The following is a 17,077-nucleotide window of genomic DNA, read 5'->3' as shown; positions in this document are numbered from 1 at the left end:
AGGATAAAATGAATTTCAAATAGGTATGATGCACTAGGGTCTGAAGAACAGAAGAGAAATTGAGGCTTATTTCTATACTGAAAGTAAGGGCCTTAAAGGTGGTATGTGAAGCTATAGAAATGGATGGTTTTGTCCATGGAGAATATGCAGTGATAAAAGAGACTAAGCAAAAAATCTTGACATAGTTACCATCATCCAAGACGGTCCACAATGATTCTCATTTCCTAGTACCCTAGCATTTGGGTTTTTCCCTCACAAACTGAATAGGACTCACTTGTATGGTTAATAAGATAAGGCAGAATTGGCAGAGTTTGATTTACAAGACTAGGTCATAAAAGACACTGTGGCTTCCTCCTTGCTCTGTCTTGAAGAGAGTCAAATGTCATGTCATAATGACACTGAAGTAGCTGTACGAAGAGATCTGTATGGCATGGAACTAATGTCTTCTAATAATAGCCAGCACCAACTTGCCAGCACATGTGTAGACCAGTAGAAGCAAATCCCCCAGCTCCGGTCAAACTTTCAGACGACTGCAGCACTGGCTGACATCTTGTCTACAATCTCATGAGAGATTCAAGCAAAAAACATCCAACTGAGCTGCTCCTAAACCTGTGACTCACAAAAACTTGAGTGAGATAAATGTTGTTTTAAACACTATGTTTGGTGATAATTTGTTACACAGCAGTGGATAACTAATACACTCAAGGAACAATAATTTATTCTTAATTAAAATTTTCTCCAACAAAAAAGTACTAAAAATTCACTTTATAAATTTTAAAAAATGTCATGTCACAATTCATCTTTTAGACATTTTCTTAGACATTATCTAAGACATTTTCTTAGAATAAATTATTCATTGCATATATCCTGGCTTGCATTTTTATAGAGTGATTCCTTATTTAAACAAACCCCCAAAAAAAGGCAAATTTGCAAAATCAGAGAATAGTCAGCCAATATTGATCAAACATATATATATATGAAATATATATTTAATGTAGGGCATTTAAGACTTCAGAAACTACTATAGAAACAGGTAAGTATTTTATGAAACTCTATGATCAGAATTTTACATTTCAAGCAGTTAGTCTAAGTTGCTTCTCAATAAAAAAAGAATAAGAACAACTTTTGAGTGTCTGCTAAGTTCAGACCCTGAACTTTAGGCTTTACATATATTACCTCTTTTAACAACATTATGAGGTAAGTATTATTGGTCCCATTTTGATTTGCCCATCAGGGCTTTCTCATCTCAGTTTCTAGGTACTTTTTTGTTTATGGTTTTAGACTTAGGTTGGTGAATTGTCATCAACTGGAAAGCATCAGATAGCGACCAGGTGAGCTTTACTTTCAGTCCTTTTTAGGAATGAAATACTCTCCTCAAAGGGAAGAACATTTAAATAATGAAGGCAGGAGACCTTGTTGGGGGAAAAACATTGGGATTTTCAAATGTAGCAGCTAAAGTTTTAAAGTCACAGATAATATTATATTAGAGCAGGAAGAACCTGAGAGAACATTTATCCAAGCCTTATTATTTTACAGATGAGGAAATAGGATTCATTAACACAGAATAATCTATTAAGTATCCCCTAGGGAATTAGTAGCTCAAACAGAACAAAAAACAACAAAGTTGCCTCTATTACAGCTACAACTGTGCCTGGCATTTAGAAGCTGCCCAGTAAATTAGATTAGACTGTGATGCATCATCCTAGAACAAGTACAGTTCCGTCAATATTTAGTGAGAGCCGGGAGCCTCCCTTGTAAGCCTGGTGTGTTTACTTTCTTCCTTTTCAGCTAGTAGCATCAAGAGTTGAGATTTAAAATAGTAGCTAGCTTTTGCTACATAGTAGAGAAGGGAACTAGGAACATTTATTGCCTTTTCCCTACAGCATGTTCCAGTTATTTATTGTTGTATAAAAAGTCACTTCAAAATGTAGTAGTTTAAGAACAGAAATAATCATTTAGTTTGCTTACAAATCTACAATTTGGGCAGGGATCGACAGAGACAGCTAATCTATGTTCCACACCGCATCATCAAGGACAGCTCAGCTGAGGGCTGGAGGACCCACTTTCAGGATGGCTCACTCATGGCTGGCAAGTTGGAGCTGGTCATAATCTGGAAATTAAGCTAAAGGTGTGCACTGGATGCTCCTTGAAGGCTGCCAGACTGGTTGCCTAGGCTTCCTCATGGCATGGTGCCTGGGTTCCAAGAAGAGGCATCCCAAGAGACAGGAAGTAGAAGTGGTTACCTTCTCAAAGCCTAGGCCACAGATTAGCATGGTGTAACTTTCACTTCATTTTATTAGTCAAGCAGTCACAGAGCCCTGATTCAAGGAAAGAGGACAAAGATCCCACCTCTTAATGAAGAAGTATCAGAAATTGGTTGACCTCACCAAAGAGCATATCTTTTTACTGCCAAGAAGATTCTATTACGTTGATTATAAGCATTACTGGAGATAAGTCATAGATATAAAAATTATAATCTATTCAGAGTTATTTATCTTTTCATAATATACTAATCAGCTCAGGCAGACAACAGACCTACTAGTAATGCTTGGTCTTTGCTTCCATTTACTCTTCCACATAAGGGGATGATAACATGCTCTCATAGGAAATGAGGTTTATTCACAGCTATGAAAGCAAAGTGTACTCTTAGCTGTCTTAACAAATACCTATTAATGGTGAGTTATATATAAAATATCCTTAAAGTGAAAGGTAAAATCATTATGTGCTTAAATAATTGTACAACATGAAGCCTTTACAGGTTCCATGGACAAATGTCCACACCTGAATTGCAGAAGCCTCCAACTTATCAATTTTGCTGAACACATAGTTAAATATCAAATCCTATTTTTAAAAAGGAAAGTCATTGTATAACCCTCTTAAGCATTTGATTAGATAAGAAAAAAAGATTTATGGGTTTTTAATTTTTACAAAAGTAATACTGATGGATACTACAGAATATCAGAACTTCTTCATGAATAAATTATATTTTCACAATATCTACTCAAGTCAACAGACAACATATTAAGTCAGATCTCCCAGCAACAGCCCTATTCAAGAAGTGAATTATATCCCATAGCAGACTCTTTCTAGTAATATTTTAAAACAGCATATTTGAATTGCCTTCCTAGCTACACCAAACAGGAAATTTTCAAGTTTAACTAAGGTAGTGTGAATGAAGATCTTAAAACTACTTCTGCTTGTAAGGAAGAGCCAGTCAGCTCCTTATTTAGTCCATAGGCACAGTGACCAATTGGGATTTTCCCACAGGAGTCCTAGGATTTAGGTAAAATGACTTTCTATTAGGCAATTGAGACCACAAAAAGCAGTAACTTCCCCAACTCAACCACTTATAGAAAGATTGTTTAAATAAGATGAGATTTGTCCTAGCTAAAAATGGGGCCTGCAGCTGGGAGGTTGGTTTCCTGGGGACCAGAGAAGAGAGAGCTCTATTACACAGTCAAGCGTTTTTAGTGCCAGAAAACAGTGAGTATAAAACAGAAGTCATACCCAACCGGCCGGTGGGCCTTATGAGTGTATGTGAATTTTATGCTCACGCAGAGATTTAAAAGGCAATGTTAGTGTCAACATGATCCACTTCATTTATTTACATTTATTACACATACCTAAAGGATTTTAAGTTTCTGGTCTATAGAATTACCTGGATTAACGTAAACTTATTTTCAAGAACTTCTCAGAGTACATTTGGTGTAAACCTTCTTTAAGCCCGCTGAAAGATGACACCATGTGTCCTAAATCACAATCCCTGTGAGAAAGAATCCAAGGGGGGTGATGAATACAGATCCCAGATGCTTGGCTCCTACCATAATATAAAACAATAATCTCTACACTGGACCTGTCCCACTACTCCTTCTCTGGTTTGTTTCTTGTTATCATTTACTCATTATTATTTAGAACGTGTTGGTGAAATGCCAAGATTGGCCCTTAAAAACAGAAAACAAGATGTTGGCGAAATGCCAAGATTGGCCCTTTAAAATGGAAAAATGACAATAGACTCTAAATTATAGATATGCAAGGAAATTTATGTAACTTTGGGCAAGTGAAAAAAAAAAAAAGCAGGGGAGTGCATTCTTCACACAGAAAGCAGATAACCACTTTAATATAAATATGAGCCTGAGCCCAAATGATCTGTTACCCAGAAAGTTTCAATAAAATTGGTCTGGGCATCAAACAGCCCTACCTACTCTTTGATTGTGATTATCTGCTCCGTACAAGACATATTCATGGTTTGAGTCACTCACTGATGGTATATAAAACATTTCCCTTCATCTGCTAATGTTGAAGTATTGTGTTAGTTGTTAAATTATAAATTAGGAACCAATTTTTTGGCATGCCCTCACCAAAATTTAGAGAATTAGACCAGTTGTGAAGGAATTGAGAAACATGCATTGACTATAGATTTCTCCGAAATTCACCATAAAAGTGAAAGGTTTTCTTTTTAATAAATTCCCCAGAAAACCACATATTGTGCTCACTGAAGCAAGAAGTAAAGAGAAATGATTGAGCAATATTAAAAGGTGGAAAGTCAGACCCTTTTCTCTATAGTGTTTTAATGTTGAAATAAAAGGCACTGAGTATCCCGTGGCTTGCCCAGCTGGGACATCAGCATCCTGCACTTCTTCATGCGGCCAGGGCAAAGAGTCACTGGAGAGCCCATTTCCGCTCCATATTAAGAAAAATTTTAAAGGCAAAACTTCCAACTAGACTTTCCGATCTCACATTTTCCAATAATGTGGTCTGCTCGTCCACTAAAAGGGTTAGAGAAGCAGATATTGGTTCAGAATTGGACTAAAGTTCCTACTGCCTCAATCTGTTTCAGGTTGGATAGGAGAATGTTATTTTCTTCAAAATACTATTTTGCTACAATCCAATGTTACTCAAATATTTTAAAAATCTAGGCTGGACTTTGAAATAAAGAATGGTGTTTGCAAAATATCCTGGATTCTCTGTAATTGTGTCTTACTAACACCCAGTACGATTTCTACGTATCCCCCCTTCCTGGGTATTTGTACACTCCCACCTTCTCAGTGTAAAGACTACATAAAGGGCTTATAAACAAGACAATCACCCATTGCCCGTATTAAACTTCATTAGTATTAACAGGAAGGAGGATATTTTCTTGCCATTTATGTTCAAAATTCTACTAATGAAAATACTATTTCCCTGACTCCTGCATGCCTCCCTCCCCTCCACCACCACCACTAACAGGTCAATAAAGAGGACCTATAGCCAAGTGCATTTCTGAAATTTTATGTATTTTATATTTAGGGGATTTATGCAGCTTGTTATTAACATATATTTAAATATAGGCCATGCATCTAGCATTAACATATTGTGCTTTTTTTCTTGTCTATGCTTTGTCTCTGTACTAAACAAACTGTTCCCCCCCCCGCCCACAAGCTTTGTTGAAAGCTGTCATCCTTCATGTGTTATTCAGGTACCTGTGTACGCTCTCTCAGGTATCTTTACACAAAGAATTTTCTAATCACAACACACACTATTTTTAAACTGTCTTGTTTCTCAGGCAAAGAGAATGATTCTTTAGCAATGTAATCCACATAATATCTACAAACAGTGGGAAGATATAATTTAAAATAAGAAGGATCTTTTTTCAATACTTTCAGTGGAATTTTCAGAGATCAAATGCTGGAGTTGCCAATGAATAACAGAGATGAGTTTGAGGGTATACACAAGAAAAAGTATGATAAAATGGATGGGTTTATTTCTGTCAACCTTAAATACAGTTCCATGCAGCCCTTAGAAAAGTCTGCCTGGGTCAGACATGCTGCCATGGTCAGAATGCTCTAAAATCCTCACAAGCTTTCCTTTTCTTTTCTTCCTTTCATCAATCTGAGAATATTTCTCCTTTCATATCTATTATAGTATCTTCCGCTCTTGAACTATTTCTTACAGCATGTTCTTTCTTTGTTCAATTGGGCTCCTTTTAATACCTCAAAAAGTGATAGCCTCGTTTTAGTTATATTATGAAGACAAATTCTGGACTCAGACCTCCTGAATTAGAGTCTCAGTTCCCACGTTTATTAGTTGTATGACCTTGGGCAAGTCATTCAAACTTTTTGTGCCTCAATTTCCTCATAATAGAAATAAGAAGAGAACCTAATTCAGAGGTTGCTGAAAAGATTCAATTTTAAAAGGTAAGCAAAGCATTTAAGAAGATACACTATACTTAATAAATGATCAATAAGTATTTACAAGTAAGCAGAAATCATTTTTGAAAAACTGGTGGGATTATTTTTGGCTGATGCTATTTTCTTAGCATCATTGCTCACACATCCTTTCTAAATTTGTACTTTTTAGATTTATGCCATGTTTTCTTTAATTTTTATCTTCATTCAGTTTACCTGCATTGCCTCAGTAATTTAATTGTTTAAAATTGTATCACTTACTTGTGATCTCAGCTCACAGCTGCAGCTTTCATATTTTCAAAAGGAGGAAAGTTGGACAGACAGGAAATTAATGACTTTTTGTGCATCCACCAGAGAACTAAAGACACAGGACAGCCATCATGAAATCTGGAGAGATGTGGGATGCCCATGTAAAAAAAAAAAGAGGGGTATTCTGGGCATGGGGAAGAATGCCCAGTTCTTCTGCTGAACTACTTTTGTAGCAGTGAGTGATTCAAAAACAGTCTTGGTCCTTTTCCCTTTTGAATGCACAGTCTTATCTTCTCTTTTCCATGGGACTGGAAGAAAAATGGAAAGGAGAGAATCATTAAGGAGATGTTCATTGAGAGGCAGCAGAACCACTGATAGAAAGGTTTGCCCCTTTCCAACCAGACCTAATAAACAAACTCAGGTATTGTTCATCTAGAGTTGGGAAGTTATTTTGTGACAAAACAGCAAACAGAAGAACCAAAGGCAAATATGCAAAGATAATCAAACAACCTATACCCACTCCTGCTTTATCCTGCCCCCTGGGCTTCCAGAGCCCTCATGTGACACTGCAATGATCCAAACCACTAACTCATCCACATCTGCTTTCTCAAAATTTACCTCTCCATGCTTCAACCCACTGCTGTAACTACCAAAACATCCCTTCCCTGGTGGCTTCTTATCTCAATGAGGGGAATATTATTACCTATTTTTAAGTGTATTCTTAGATATAAATTCCTGATAAAATAAGGGTTCCCCGCTTAGGAGAACATCTCGTTCTCAGTGACCACACCATGAAAGTAGCATTCTTCTCCTACTCCACCAAGCCTGTGCTCACAGGTAAGCAGAACACTACTATTCTGGACCACCATGTTTCTATTTAACTTTTTTATTTTAAAAGCGGGGGAGAAAGTAAAAATTACCCAAAACCCCATGTTTTTATGACTATTTGAGAAATAAAAGCATCCCACCCTCCTAATCCAATTTCTAGAATTAACTACTATTAGTACTTTGGAGTGTAGCCTTCCCAGATTTTCTTACATACATATAGATATATCTGTATCTATATATCTACATCTAGGTAAATACAGAAGTAGAAGTATCTGGATCTTTATAATAACATATTTATACTTTATAACAATGTATTTATTTACTCATATTTTTTCATATTGGTCTGAAACTTTTCTCTTAATATATCATGTATATATTATCCTGTTCACATTTATAAATCTGCTTTTAAACAAGCACTTACAATTGCTTCCAGGACATAGTAAGCACTCAATAAATCTTTGTTATATCACTATTTCCTCACTCTTAATATATAGCCATACTATTCCATTTTATGGATATATTTTCCCCTTATTGTGAGATATTTAAATTGCTTCTAATTTTTTGCTTTTACAAATAGCACTGCAATGAGCATCTCTGTCTTTTCTAAGAGATTGATTCCAATAACTGGGGTGGCTGAGTTAAAATATATAAACATTTGAAAATTTTAAGATACCTGCCACAGAGGGTTGTATTGCCCTACCCCACAAAGGATTGTACCATTCTACATGTCACCAACAGTGTAGGAATACCAATTTCCCCCACTCTGTCAGTACTGAGATTTTATATCTTTTCATATGCTCATTGCCTAGGGGTATAGAAGGCAGGTGTGAACTGCTTGTTCATATCCTTAGCCCATTTTTCTGACTATATTACTTCTGCATAATAATTACATAAATACTTTGTCTATTTTTATTTGTTGCAAATATTTTTCCAAAAATGTCATTTGGTTTGGATATTTTTGTTAGTTTTTATCACAATTTTATATATATACATAATCAAATGTATTTTTTTCACTGTAAATTCTTATTGACCTGCTTTGCTTAGAAAGGGCAGAATATGTTCAAGTTGCCCTGCTCAGCAACATCAGAGTCATCTATACTAAGAGAAGCTGGGTTTTCACAGAAAAATCAGCATGTATTTGAGATCATAAATAGGAAGCTTTACTAAAATAAGTAGTTAGCAGTTATCTACTAATAAACCAATAACCCATGTACTTCTATAGCAACCAAATAAAAATAAATCCATGACCACCATAGTCACTAATAACATATATTTAATATGCAGGTGAAATAAAGAGCTGGAAGGAATTGAGGTATCATTGTACAGATAAGAAAACTGAGAACAGAAAAGTTTAGTTCTATCTATGGTCACAGTGCACCATATATGGAACGACAATAAGATCAAATCTACAGGAACTAGATGATATAGTCCACCAAGAAGATAAGCTTCAAAATATAAAATAAAAACTAGAACTGTTTATGATGGGTCATGAGATCCAAACTGAATATGGCAAAAAGATACTTTCAGGAGTTCCCATCGTGGCTCAGTGGTTAACAAACCGGACTAGTATCCATGAGTACGCAAGTTCAATCCCTGGCCTTGCTCAGTGGGTTAAGGAGCCAGTGTTGCCATGAGGTATAGTTAGGTCACAGACACAGCTCGGATGCAGTGTTGCTGTGGCTGTGGCATAGGCTGGCAGCCTCAGCTCCAATTCAGCCCCTAGCCTGGGAATCTCCATATGCTGGGGTGCAGCCCTAAAAAGACAAGAAAAAAAAAAAAGATACATTCGAAGTTAATATTTCAGCAAAATTGAAGCACATGATAAGGGTAGCAGAAAAACATGAAACTAAAAAGACAAAATCATAAATGAAACAATAAACCATGTACCAATATAGGAGTTTTTGATAGTCACTAGCACTATCCAGAAACACGTCTGGCTTTTTTTTCTTTTTGACATATGGTGGGATGTAATTTCTTCACCTCAGTGACATCAAATCGGGCCATAGGCCTTGCTCTGAAAAATGAGCAGAAGTGATATCTATACAGTAGACTTACCGGCCACTATGGATAGGATCATCATGCTCTCCTTTCCCCTCTGCCATGGTAACAGATAATACTCCAAATAGTGGCTACTCCTTTAATCTGGATTCAGGAGCAAAGATGACACAGAGCAGAGCCTCCAGCAGAACCACAGTGAACAAGTATCATAAGCAAGAAATAAACTTTTGTGGTTCTAAGACATTGATATTTGAGGATTGTTTGTTACTGCAGCAAAAATACAAAGAGATTTATTTATAAATATTTATTGAGCACACTCTTTATGCCAGGCACTATCCTGAGTGGTATAGGACTATAATAATATTCAGGAATCAGTCCATCATCTTAGACATTTACAGTCTAGCAGGTGGGAAATAAAAGCAATAAAATGTACAATTGTAACACAGTATGATAAAGTGCTGTAATTGGGATAAGCACCAAAGCAAAGGAGCCTAAAGAATGGTATATGAGCATGCCCTTTAGAGTAGATTACTTCTAAGTTGAAAAGTAACAGTTATAGGGGGACTCTTTTCAAAGCTACTGGTACCATACCAAATTAAGCAAAATATGTAAAATGTAGTGCTGTTTTAGAAAGAGAATTTTATATATATATAAAATATAATGATGATAATGACAATAGGAAACCACATGTACTCTTCTGTTGGCCAAAATTTAAGAGACATTGCGAAGAATTGCCAATGTGTACTAGTTTACAAGGGATACCATAATAAAGCACACAGATGCAGAAGTTTAAACAAGGGAAATTTATTTCCTCACAGTTCTGGAGGCTTGAAGTCCAAGACCAAGGCATAAGCAGGGTTAGTTTCTTCTGAGGGCCTCCCTCCTTGGCTTGTAAATGGCCATCTTCTCCCTGTGTCTTTACAAAGAATCATTCTGCATGTGTCTGTGTCCTCATTGTCTCTTCTTATAAGAGACCATCATTTTGGACCACCCTAATGACCTCATGTAACCTTAATTATCCCTTAAGGACCTTATCTTCAAATATAGTTACATTCTGTGGTACTAAAGGTTATGACTTCAATATATGAATTTGGGGAAGGGAAACAATTTAGCCTATAACACTAAGGTTGGTGTCTTAGTTCTGGCTGCAATAATAAGATACCATAGTGTGGGCGGCTTAAACAGCACATGTTTGTTTCTCACAGTTCTGGAGGCTGAAAATCTGAGATCAGGTTGCCAGCATGGTTGGGTTCTGGTGAGGGACAATTTCCTGGCTTATAGATGCCTGCCTTCTTGCTGTATCCTCACATAGTCAAGAGATTCTCTCTCCGGTGTCTTTTCTTTTAAGAGCACAAATCCCATTCATGAGGGCTCCATCCTTATGACCTAATTACCTCCCAAAGTCCCCATCTTCTAATACCATAACATTGGGAATTGGGACCATAGCATATGCATTGTGGGGAGACACAGACATTCAATCCACAGCAGTTGGTAACTAATTAAATGAAGGGTGCAAAGAAGGAAAGCAGCACATAATCACACCAAAGTGAAATTCGGAGACCCTGTAAAGATGGTGATCCTTATCTGTTAGTTAAGAAGAGGAACCCTATTTTCAAGCTACAAAAACCTCAATTGAGAAGAAGACATTTAAATGGAGATATCCTGAGGGCAAAGAGAGAGCATGCAAAGTCTAGGTTGAAAAAATTCTAAATATGGAGGTCATTTATTTTTAGAACTAATAAAAACAATAAAAGTTAATTAACATCCTAAGGGAAGGAAAACAGTATTAGACTCTTAGAAAATTGCCTATATATTTTCTTGAACTGCACACAAATAATCATAGCTGAAAAACCAAAATCAATTTATGATAAATAATTATCCTGGACACAAAAAGTTACAGGAGTAAGTGTGCAATAAAAAGAAATGAAATGGGCAATATTTAAAAACAAAGGGACAGTTTGAATCCACAGAGACAATTATTTTGTGATAAATACAAAGTCCAGAAATCAAATCTCACATGAAAATGATACCTAAAATGTGTTTATGCTCAAAATAAACTCAACAAAGAAAGAATATTTTCCTGAATGTAAGAATTCTATCCACATTTTAGAAGCAATATAACAAGTAGAAATCCATAAAGTGTTGGTGAATAATAACTTTGAAGAAAAAGCATTAGATGGTTTGACTCACTTATTAATAAAGCCTTTCAAGTGCTACAAATAGCCATTATTTATTATCTGTTTTCCTGTATTTCCCTGTAACAAGGGGGAAACATTGTTTAAAATGGTAATAAATCTGAAATGAGCACTACGTCATTCTTTTTTACTAGGACTTCATAAAAAAGTCATAAAAGGTTATATATTCTGCTTTAAGATCTTAGGATTATTAAATTGAAATTAAAATTATAATTGAATTGGAAGAGAAAACTTTAAACTTAGAGCTTTCTTAGTGTTTGGACATAACATAGTTCGTATGCAGTTTGTAGCAAAATTTCAATTTCTTTGAACTATATGAATTTACTCATATATGCAGATAACATGATATTTAAGGAAATCCTAGGATAAGCAAAATCAATAGGAAGGGAAGAAAAATTTGTGGCTGAAAAAGCACTGAAGTAGAAGTCAGGTAACCTGGATTCAAGCCTCTGCTCTTTAACCTCTGTGATTAGAAAAATTAATCATTCTCAGACAGATTCCTTCCTTCTTTCCTTATTACAGCCATACCTGCAGCATACGGAAGTTCCCAGGCTAGGGGTCAAATCAGAGCTGCAGGTGAAGGCTACAGCCACAGCCACAGCAACTACAGATCTGAGCAGCATCTGCTCGAGCCACATCTGTGACCTACGCCTACACCACAGCTTGTAGCAATGCCAGATCTTTAACCTACTGAGCAAGGCCAGGAATTGAACCTGCATTGTCATGAAAACTATGTCAAGTTCTTAACCCACTGAGCCACAATGGGAACTCCAGATTCCTTATTTCTATAATGGAGCTAATAAATGCTACCACAGAGTTACAGTGAAGGCTAAACAAGGTATGCATGTTAAAGTATTTTGAAAAATTATGCTTAATGATATTAGTGATTAATCATTCAAAATTACTGCCAAACTGAACATCATAAAAGATGAGTAAAGATAGTTAACAGGCAAGAACTTTGCCTGACATTTCAATACCACACACAAGATATACAAGATATAACAGAGTATATCTTGTGGAGTTGTGGTTCAGCAGTAATGAACCTGACTAGTATCCATGAGGATGCGGGTTCGATCCCTGGCCTCGCTCAGTGGGTTAAAGATCCAATATTGCCATAAGCTACAGTGTAGGTCACAGACACAGCTCGGGTCTGGCATTGTTGTTGCTGTGGCATGGGCCTGCAGCTGTAGCTCCAATTCAACCCCTGGCCCAGGAACTTCAATGTCACAGGTGCTGCCCCGAAAAAAAAAAAAAAAAAAAACTGACTGAAATTTTGAAATCTCTAATAACCAAATTCTGTAATAGATTGTGTTCTTGGACACAGAAAATAAAAATTCTAGACATACCATTCTCTATCAGCTGAAAAAATGCAGCTTAAAGCAATACCTAAGTTTTTTCCAAACTGTAGTTTATAAATTATACTTATAAATTATAACTTATAGACAAACATTGCGTTGGGAAAAAATTTTAATGCACGCTTTTTGAAAACTGTCACCTCCCTCAACTTCATCACTGTGGCTTATTATGAATGAACCTTACGGAATAAATATGGCATACTGCCAGAAGTATAAATGTCAAAACATTTAGTATTTTCTGCATGTTTTTAATGTCACTTCATATCTCTATTTCTTTTCCATGTCACAAAGAGATTTTCTAAGACCTCGTGAAGGTCCACACATTTCTGTGAAAATTAGCACCTGGACAAGAAGTAAAAATTGGAGAGACAAAGAAAATTGACAGCAAATTTTAAAGTAAATTAGCACATGAATAAAAAAATAAAAAGAGAAAAACAAAAGAAAAATTAAAAACAAATTAAGAGATCAGATTGGTGAAATTTTAAGCATTCAAGACACATGGCAGCCTGGGAAAATTTAAGGTTATGTCTTCTAATAGTCACAGTTTGTTTTAGAATAGTGATGCATTTATAAAACAAGCTCATACTATTAGGCAGGTATTGACAGGATAATACTAAAATGTTTATCATAAAACCAAAACTGTGAATTGGGTCATCAGAGGAAAATATTTCTGAAATCTCCATTTAACCAATTAAGTCAATGAATTTCCCCAGAATTCTTTTCTTAATTGAAGTATAGTTGAATTACAATGTCAGGTTAGGGAGTTCCTGTCGTGGCGCAGTGGTTAACGAATCCGACTAGGAACCATGAGGTTGCGGGTTCCGTCCCTGCCCTTGCTCAGTGGGTTAACGATCCGGTGTTGTCCTGAGCTGTGGTGTAGGTTGCAGACGCGGCTCGGATCCCGCGTTGTTGTGGCTCTGGCGTAGGCCAGTGGCTACAGCTCCGATTCAACCCCTAGCCTGGGAACCTCCATGTGCCGCGGGAGCGGCCCAAGAAATAGCAACAACAACAACAACAAAAAGACAAAAGACCAAAAAAAAAAAAAAAAAAAAAAAAAAAAATGCCAGGTTAGTTTCAGATGTATAACAAAGTGATTCATTTTACATATTTTTTCAGATTCTTTTCCATTATACATTATTACAAGCTATTGACAATAGTTCCCTGCCACAGACTTCTTTTTGCTACTGACATCTAATGCAGTGGTTCTCAAAAATTAATATGCTTATAAATTGCCTAGGGATCTTTTTAAAATGCAGACTGAGATTCAATAGGATGTGAGGTGAGGTCTAAAATTATACATTGCTAACAAGCTTCCAGGTAATTGTAACACTGCTGGTCAGCACAGAGGTACTTTGAGAGGGAAAATCAAGACGCAATCTCATCTAAAAAAAAAAAAAAAAGATTTATTGATCAATGTCAAAATTTTACAGTGATAATGCAGGAATTTAAACTTTTACGCCCTCAGAAGTACCCAAGTAAGAATACTCTTCCTTTCTTAAGGTGCAAAACTCTCAGACTTAAAACCAAGACTCTGTTTAGCAATTAAATAGATCCAGAGCTAATGTCCGAGAAAAATCTGCCTCCTAAAACCAAGTGCAGGCAAGTGAGGTGGACCTCAACTAACCCTGGAATACAAATTACGTTCCTATCAGCACCTTCACCATTTATGCTACTGACGTCTGGAACATATTGATCTTCTTTCAGTCAACAGGGAGAGTGTCTTCCTGTCAGACATTGACTATCCATATCAGTGGGGAATTACCTGTCCTGTGATGGTTCCTATCCGAAGCCTAGAGGAGACTACTGATAATCTAGAAGGGAAATCTAAGTAAATGGATTTCAAATCATTCTAGCAATATGACCCCCTGTCAATTAAAATTCTGCACTCAATTCTAAAATATAAAGTAGTATTTTATTTGTCTAAATTTAGTTTAGTTCAAATTTATAGAAAATGAAATTGTTCCTTTGAACCCCAAAGATTTTAAATTGGTGGTTATGTGAGTTCCCATCATAGCTCAGTAGTAACAAACCCAGCTAGTATCCATGAGGAGGTGAGTTCAATCGCTGACTCTGCTCAGTGGGTTAAAGATCCAGCGTTGCCTTGAGCTATGGTGTAGGTCGCAGATGCAGCTTGGATCTGGTGTTGCTGTGGCTGTGGCATAGGCTGCAAGTGTGGACCTAAACTGCAGTAAATAAAGAAATAAATAAACAAACAAACAAACAAACTGGTGGTTATGGTTCTCAACTATAGCTTTACCAGCCTTAGCATCCAATATGTTTTTATTTTGTTTTGGTTGCACAATATCGAGACAACTTAAATCAGATAAATTAATTTCAAATGTTAAAAGTTGGTTATAGCTCACCCTGCACCCTCAGATTCCTCTTCACTAAAACAGGGATCATTGTTAGGAGAATATAACAACTGATTTTTTAACAGTGGTTAAAAACATTTTCAAGTATTTAATCTAAATTTAAATCAAACATTTGTAGATTTTCTCCTTTATCCTGGCATTTATAGAACCCAGTTCAAAACACTGATCTAAGATATATTAACCTCCTCCTGGTGGTTACTTTAACTTTTATTATCCTGTATTAAGCCAGTTTATCAAAAAGCTATGCACTGGGAACACATCATTAACCAAAAGATGATATAATAAATGCTATATGCAAAATTTATTTTATAAAATTTATATTAGAGACAATTTTATATGGACATTTCAACAGCTACAAAAAAAATCCTCAAAATAAATTCTCTAAGTTCAGGATCACAAAAATTTCTCTCTCCTTATAAATTGGTATACTTCTTTCAACATCTAGAAAAAAAAACCTTAACATATAATTCCTTTAGCTTTTTTAAAGTCTTAAATGTCTTAAACATTTATTTCCTGTTAGCTCTTCTTTACTATGTTACTTTGTCTTTTTATAATTCCTTATCTTATTTTCATTGCATCTGGGTATATGGATATATGACATGCTTCAATTGCCAGCATGTCAAACAGAGAGTTTCAAAAAAACCCCAAAACAGGTGGTTAAAACAAAATAGAATTATCCCTTGTGTAACAGCCAGAGCCTTAACTCTGGGTACATACATCCCCACTTTTTGGGGGGAGGTAGGGGTCTTTTTAGGCTGCACCCGCAGCATATGAAAGTTCCCAGGCTAGGGGTCAAGTCAGAGCCACAGCTGCCTGGCCTACGTCACACCCATACATCACTTTGTTCACTTCCCTTTGGCCAGAACTTAATGACATGTCATCCTAAGTCACAAGAAGACTGTGGAAAGTGTAGTCTCCAGTTGGGTGGTATGATTGCAGCTAAAACCTAGGGAGTTCTATTTCTAAATATAGAAAAGGGAGATTACCTATTGCAAAACAATTAATAATCTCTACCATAAAGGTCATTTTTTTCCCTAAAATTCCCCTGTTGTCCAAAAAAAAAAAAAAAAAAAGATATTTATAGCTGATTTCACTAAACAAAGATCCAATCCAGGATCTTGCAGTGTTATGTATACTTCAAGGTTGAGTCCTTATGTTGGTTTAACAGTCACCTCATTAATGATGAGTTTGTTTTTTTCTGACTTTAGTTTTTTTTTAATTCCAACAGGAATGTGTTTTAATATAGCACAACATTATCCTTTTTTTAAGTCAAAGCTAATGCTCATATTGCCATAACTTTGACTAGTAGGAATCCCTTTAGTCTGGATCCTGTGTAATTATGGCAAAATACGTAACATCAATTTTACCGTTTTAACTATTTTAAGTGGCATTAAGCATATTCACATCGATGTACAACCATCACCACTATCCATCCCCAAAACTTTGTGTTTTTAAGACAACCTCATTATTCCTTGAAAGATTCCTTGCTTTCTGATATGAGATAGCCAAGATTCACCTGTTATTTTCTTTGCTAGGGGTCTTCTAATCAGCCATTTGACCATCATTAGTAAGTCCAAAAATACCAAATGCTGGAGAGGGTGTGGAGAAAAGGGAACCCTCCTGCACTGTTGGTGGGAATGTAAGCTGGTACGGCCACTATGGAGAACAGTATGGAGGTACCTTAGAAAACATACATAGAAAGAACTGCCATATGACCCAGCAATCCCACTCTTGGGCATATATCCAGACAAAACTTTCCTTGAAAAAGACACATGCGCCCACATGTTCATTGCAGCTGTATTCACAATAGCCAAGACATGGAAACAACCCAAATGTCCATCGACAGATGATTGGGTTAAGAAGATGTAGTACATATATATATACACAATAGAATACTACTCAGCCATAAAAGAGAA

At 36.1% G+C, this 17,077-nt stretch overlaps 1 long non-coding RNA gene across 3 annotated transcripts in view; it reads right to left on the bottom strand.

Annotated features, from left to right (window-relative positions):
• LOC102162695 overlaps window positions 1-17,077 on the bottom strand; it is a 706,046-nt gene that overhangs the window by 542,022 nt on the left and 146,947 nt on the right. For 2 of the 3 annotated variants that reach the window (XR_002338915.1, XR_002338916.1), the window contains 3 exons: window positions 9,297-9,506; window positions 6,426-6,721; window positions 3,659-3,763 (listed from right to left, as the gene is read on the bottom strand). This is a non-coding gene — a long non-coding RNA (uncharacterized LOC102162695). The remainder of the gene's footprint in view (window positions 1-3,658; window positions 3,764-6,425; window positions 6,722-9,296; window positions 9,507-17,077) is intronic. The other variant, XR_002338918.1, reaches the window with a different exon arrangement.

This window comes from Sus scrofa, chromosome 1 (genome assembly GCF_000003025.6).
Source record: "Sus scrofa isolate TJ Tabasco breed Duroc chromosome 1, Sscrofa11.1, whole genome shotgun sequence".
NCBI lineage: Eukaryota > Metazoa > Chordata > Mammalia > Artiodactyla > Suidae > Sus > Sus scrofa.
This window is presented reverse-complemented; position numbering and strand designations above follow the sequence as displayed.